Raw genomic sequence first — 6,004 nt, 5'->3', positions numbered from 1 at the left:
CAACTACCAAAACAAAAACACTCCCTTGCATACACTCCTGCAAGGGAGAGGATGTGAAAACGAACAGCATATAGTAAGAGTTAGCTAGGCAGCTTAATGCATTACTGCAAGAAGCTCAGACAGTGTAGTAAGGAGCATGATAGAACCACATTTATAGACAAGAGTAGAAAACAGGGGACGTAAGAGTCTACTGAAGCTTAGAAGCTGCTCTAAAATGCAGCATGAGATAAATCATTGTGCTAGAGGTCTGTCATCTCAGTAGATACTCTACTAACTACACTGGACAAGCTTGTGCATGCACTGAATGAAGGAGGCGGCAAATGGAAAAATAAAAGCCATCACAGTTTAAAAAGACATTGTAATATATACATGCAAGAGGGCAGGATTAAAGTTGGCCCTTTAATTGCAGCACTTCCTAATTTGAAAGTGCATGACTTGCAATCTTTGTTATAACATCCATTCAGTGTAGGTTTCCATATGTATTAATGGATATAATTTACTCCCTTGTTGCTAAATTTGCTTTAAACCATTCCCCACCTATTGATTTGGAGCTTTTATTTTTCCTTTCATGAATATAATCAGTAACTTCACTGAGCACACATTTATTCCAATTATTACAGTCAGCAGGATGTGCATAAAACAATTCTGACATATTTTAAAATGTCAAACTGCACAATGGCTGCACATGGACTGCAGAGGGGTGTAAAGGATTGAGTAGAGATTTGGGAGTAAAGAGATTTGGGCTGAAATTTCACTAGGAACTGGATATCCAAATCCCTTACAGAGTTATTACCATTTCATCCTTGTTTTTAAGCTCTCGTTCTGCTGCGTCCCGTGAGACTAGTTTTCTCTAACTGTCTATGCCTCTTTCTCCCCATCTGTAAAAAGAAGATATCTGCTACCGTTTTATATTAATGGAATGCATTGTGCTAGTGCCAAGTATTATACCAACATGAGGAAAACAGTGGCTAATATTTATGGACATTTACGGGGTTTGCTTTCTTCCATTTTTTCAAAAGCAATAGCAATTTTCTCTCATGCGGAGCATCAGAAATAGCTTTCGACAGGGTCAAAGTAAATTGTAATAATACAGGTAATCTAATGAAACCCACTACAGAACAACGCTTTGTGTTTTACTCGAGATTCCCAAGCGCCCTCCTGGGAGCCGTTTCCTAAAGATGTTTTCCTTCCACCTGCCAGCGTGCACATCACCATGTCCAAAGACCTGAATAAGAAAGTCTAGGATGCCTCTAAAGCCAAGCACCCGCTGACAAAAAGAGATGGGACCTGAATGCCCTTCCGGATCCTTTTCTTAAAAATATAAGTTCATGATTTTAGGGATTACAAGAGACTGAAGTCATGTGATAAAGCCCACACGTAGCTGTAATGGTAGTGCAAACTTTTCCCAAACAAGTATATGTATACGTCGTAATTCTTCCTGAAAGGATCAGCTTAAGCAAACTAGGTGTGGACAACGTGGTCTCCCTGGCCTTGTTAACATATCAGATGTCTTGCTGAGACCATAAATCGAGTAATTACTGTGATGTGAACATCTGTCCACTATTTATTCTACTGCCACTATTTTCCATAACCCTCAAACATCAAGGGCCCGAACTGAATGACAGACAGCAGAAAATATTTTGCAATCCTGTGAACTACCATCAATCACAAACTACACCCTGTCCCTCCCTTTTTGGGGGGTATTAGTGGAAACAAAGTTCAGCAAAAATTGTCGACACATGCCGACAGCTTCTAAAGCTCCTACCTCAGCACTGCTGAGTCCACAAACTACATCCTCTCCGTCTAAAAAGAGACACTTCCAGCTTTTTACCTGCCTCAGTAAGGTGGTCAGAACCTATTGACCCCTTATTCCAGATGTGCTGGTTTACCCACGAAAACACTGATTTTTCTAGATAAATCCCATTAACAACCACATGAGCTGTCCAGCCCTCCACCCCAATGAGTGCGCTCTTCAGGGCCAGAGCCACAGAACAGCAAACCTGGCGACTGTTATAAAACTATGCAACCTTTCTTCTTGGACATGCACAGGCTTTGAAACTCTACAGTGTTATTTAAGATTATGTTGCACGGACAGCCTTGAGAGACAGCACGTTTCTTGTTACAGTAGGTCAACCTTGGGTTAATGCTTTTCTGTATTTGAGACATGTTCCATTACCTTCTAGCTGGATTTTTATGATCCACGAGTGGTAGCAGCAGCCAATCCAACTCGAATTGAAACCAAGCACTTCAAATAATATAGTAAATTAAAGGTTATTTACAAGTGAGTGATGCAAAGTTTTCTTGCGCAAAGCAGGCCGGCATCAATCACTCCAAGGACAAAAGCACTAATTGATAGCTGATCATAATCTAGTGGCTTCTGCTGGATTATTACAGATGATCTGCCTACGCGAGGGAAAGACGGTGTCCCTCATCTTACACACCTGCGCCTGACATGAAGAGGGAGTCAATCAGACAGCCTTTTCGGACAAAGTTAGCTATCCAGCTAGTGGGCCACAGATAAGGGCCCCGCTTCCATTTCTACGAAGTGGCAAGCCCGTCTCTGCCAGGCCAAGGCACCTGCCCGTACAGCCCAGCGTCAGTTCTCCCAGAGCAGCCGAGGAACCTGGGGGAGGATTCGAACCCAGAGCCAGATCTTCTCCATAAGGTGCTCTTGTACAGAGCACCTACATTTCATCCCTCCAATGTGGCAGCTGTAAATTGGCAATCAAGCCCTAGAATAGTAAAACACAGATTTCTTGCAAGTATTTGGATACCAAACCCCCATTTGAATCAGTGTGGACCACTGTAAAGGATCTCTGTAGTAGGCAACGTCTCAAATCAGTAAGAATTAAAGGCCTAAATACATTTTTTTTTAAATGGTTCTAAATCCAGAGATGCAAAGACCACGCAATGCTATGGAGGCAGGAATGAGATGATTAACTGTCCTAAAAGGAGTTCAAGTCTCTTTAGCTCGCACTGTCCATTCATCATGCTCCTCCAACACCGTGTTTGGCAGAAGTCTAGAGCGGAGATATCAACACCGATGCAACAAGGATATAAAGTGCATTTGGGATTCACCTTGACGTCAAAAAGAACGGGCTTAGTTACTGGGTAAATAAAGCACTGCTTTCTTTAAGGGACCGGAGGGGAGGGCTAAGATAAGAGAAAGCAGAATAGATGGACAGTGAAAAGGAAGGCAGATGCCTTTAGAGAGATCAAGATGCAGATCTCCAGGGGATCCCAGTTCACGTCTGCGATACTCCCACCATCCAAAATAACTGCACTGGAATTGGAGCCACTTGAAAATCTTCCAGCACAGAGGGTTTTCTTTGAAAATGCCATTTTGTTCAAATAGGAGTAGCACATGGAAACAGTTTGGTTTAGAAAAACTTGCACAGAAACTCAGACGGGCTCTGCCCTGCTTATGGGCCAGCCTGCCAGGAAGACTGCCCCATGGCAGGGACACACATTACACATTAACTGGTTTAAGTCATCAGAAAGTAGTTTAAACCTAGAACAGAACAGATACTCGGTGCATATAAACCAGTTTGAAAATGGCTGAAACGGGCTTGAGATAAACCTGGTTAAATGTAGAATCAGACTTAACTGATTTGGGTCAAACCAGGTTATGCAATATTTGTCTCAGACCGAGAGCTTCCAGGGTTCAACTACCTCAGAGCTAGGACATGGCAGAGAAGTTGCCACCTGAGAAGCACCAGCTTTAACAGGGAGGAGGCCATCAAACCTTAAAGGCTACAGCTTGAGCCAATGTTGCCAGGATCCTTCAGGAAATACCCCCAAACTACAGCAGGGCCTGCCCAGGGAGTCCCCCTGGGAGCGGAGGCAGCCAACTTCTCCCTCTTCATTGCAGGCATCTGAAGAGCAGCTTTTTCAACACTGCCAAATCCTAAGCAAATCTCAGAATTTTATTCTACAGGAAATTGCTACTTCTGGGTTTTAAAATAGCGGCATCCCCCGTAGACCGGAAAGTCCGAGGTCCAACCTGCTCTCAGGTGGAGCAGGTCCAGATCCAGACCCATCTACCTACAACACACACTTATCAGCAACCCACGCAGCTGAGAAAACACAGTGGCAAGCGAGTGAGCTACGACACGGGGCTTTTCAAAAGTGTTTGCTTTGTTGGATCATTCTCATCGATTCTCCTCCATGGTCCAGCGGAGAGGTCTATTAGCCTGGGGCTCAAGGGACATGAGCTCTTTTCTCAGCTCTGCCAACGTGATACAGTGCCAGAGGCGGGACACGCGCTTGCCTTGCTCTGCTTCGGTTTCTCCTCCCAACCTTTGCCTGTTTCATCTATTGAAACTTGGTTCTTCCATGCATGGCCTAGCCTCTTACCATCCTTGGTGCTTTTGTACAGCACCGAACACAAGGAGACTTGATCCAGCTCGAGCGACAGGGCAATACAGTAATGCAAGTAAATATTAGATGTTAACCCTAGCACTCCTATTCCTAATGACAAATCGATTCCCACACCACTGCTCTCACTTGCCATCATGTGCGCTTGCCCAGCTTTCAGCGTATTTCTGACAAAACCCTGAGTTTTGAAAGGGCCTTAAATGATTCAGGAGCTCTTGCGTTACACAGGTGCTTTTCAAAATCACTGCCTTCTTTCTCTAACAGACAAAAAAGGGTTTAGAAAACAACAGAACAACGGGGCTTCTTTAAACATGAACGTTGCGGCAAACTTGAAGTTGGTAACCTACCCTCTCCTCCTGCTTGGGCAGGACTCTTCCCTGCAATGCAATTTGCAGCACTTAGCCCACATGTTTAATTGGATCCTTTCAAGATAAAACGTAGCAAACCCTTTCATTATGAATATACTGTGAATTAACAGTATATTATATGGATTGTGTAAAGGAGTAAATAACGTTCATTCCAAATGACTCATCTCGAACCAAGGACTTCACAGTTTTGTTTCCCCAACTTTCTTTGCCAACAATCTCACATACCACTGCATCTACTTAATGTCCCCGTGGGCCGATTCTGGGCTCCTTCCCCTGGTTTTGAACCCCCTTGTCATTTTGTTAGCCCTGATTTTTTTGATGCTGCAAATCAGGGGTGGCCAGCCTGCGGCACACGCGCCGGAAGGGGTACGGGCAGCCTCTGTCTTTCAAGCAGCACATCGGGGAACGCAGTGCCTGATAGTCAGGGAACAAAGCAGAGCAGCTGATCAAGCAGGGGAAGGGGATTGGAGTCTGCAAGGCTTACTTTGTGGCACGCCTGCCAAAAAGGCAGCCCCCACTTCTGTGAGTAGTATCAGTAACCAGTTGCTACCGTCCATCACTCTTCAATTACTATCTCAATTTCTTTTCGCCGTGGCACCTTGCCTCACATTTTACCATCACTCCCGTAACTCCAGATTTCAAGAGCACGCCATGGGAAGTGGCCGCATCAGGTACACTCTTAACGCAGGGTCAATTCTGTGTCTGCTACAACTGCATATTCCTTTCCAAATACGTTTGGTTAATACGGTGCATGTATAACTGCTGCTATGGAAAGAGCTCCGGGCAGCCTTCGTGATCCTTGAAAAGATTTAGTGCAAAACAAACAGGCATTCCCTTTGCTCCAAAATGCAACGGCCTGACACCCACAAAACTGAACATAAACTCAACCCCTCAGAAGACCCCAGCTACAGATGGATCTGCTCCCTACGCACCAGGAAACAGGGATGGAGCGTAACAGCGCATGCATTTAAGTGCAATGGTTGTGGTCTGTTTCAGATCAAGGAGAAGCAATTTCCAAAACCAAGATCCTAGAGAAACTGCCCTAGCACAGCTGTCACTTCTCTCCTATTCCAAGGGAGCTCCAGCACAAGTCTTTACTGACCACCGACTACAACACAGCACGTTACATGGGTAGGTCCCAGACACTTTGAATCTAGTCTGACGTGAGCATGAACCAGATTTAATATAGTATATAACACTGCTGGTCTTCGGTCAACCTGGAACCCAAACCTGCTGGCTTGATGTAGGACCTTATACCA

At 44.7% G+C, this 6,004-nt stretch overlaps 1 protein-coding gene across 2 annotated transcripts in view; it reads right to left on the bottom strand.

The window, feature by feature from the left end:
• The window catches only part of EXOC4 (exocyst complex component 4), a 568,367-nt gene that overhangs the window by 313,680 nt on the left and 248,683 nt on the right, over positions 1-6,004 (bottom strand). The gene's annotated exons all lie outside the window — the stretch shown is intronic.

This window comes from Crocodylus porosus, unplaced genomic scaffold (assembly GCF_001723895.1).
Source record: "Crocodylus porosus isolate Cpor-Errol unplaced genomic scaffold, CroPor_comp1, whole genome shotgun sequence".
NCBI classification, from domain to species: domain Eukaryota; kingdom Metazoa; phylum Chordata; order Crocodylia; family Crocodylidae; genus Crocodylus; species Crocodylus porosus.
This window is presented reverse-complemented; position numbering and strand designations above follow the sequence as displayed.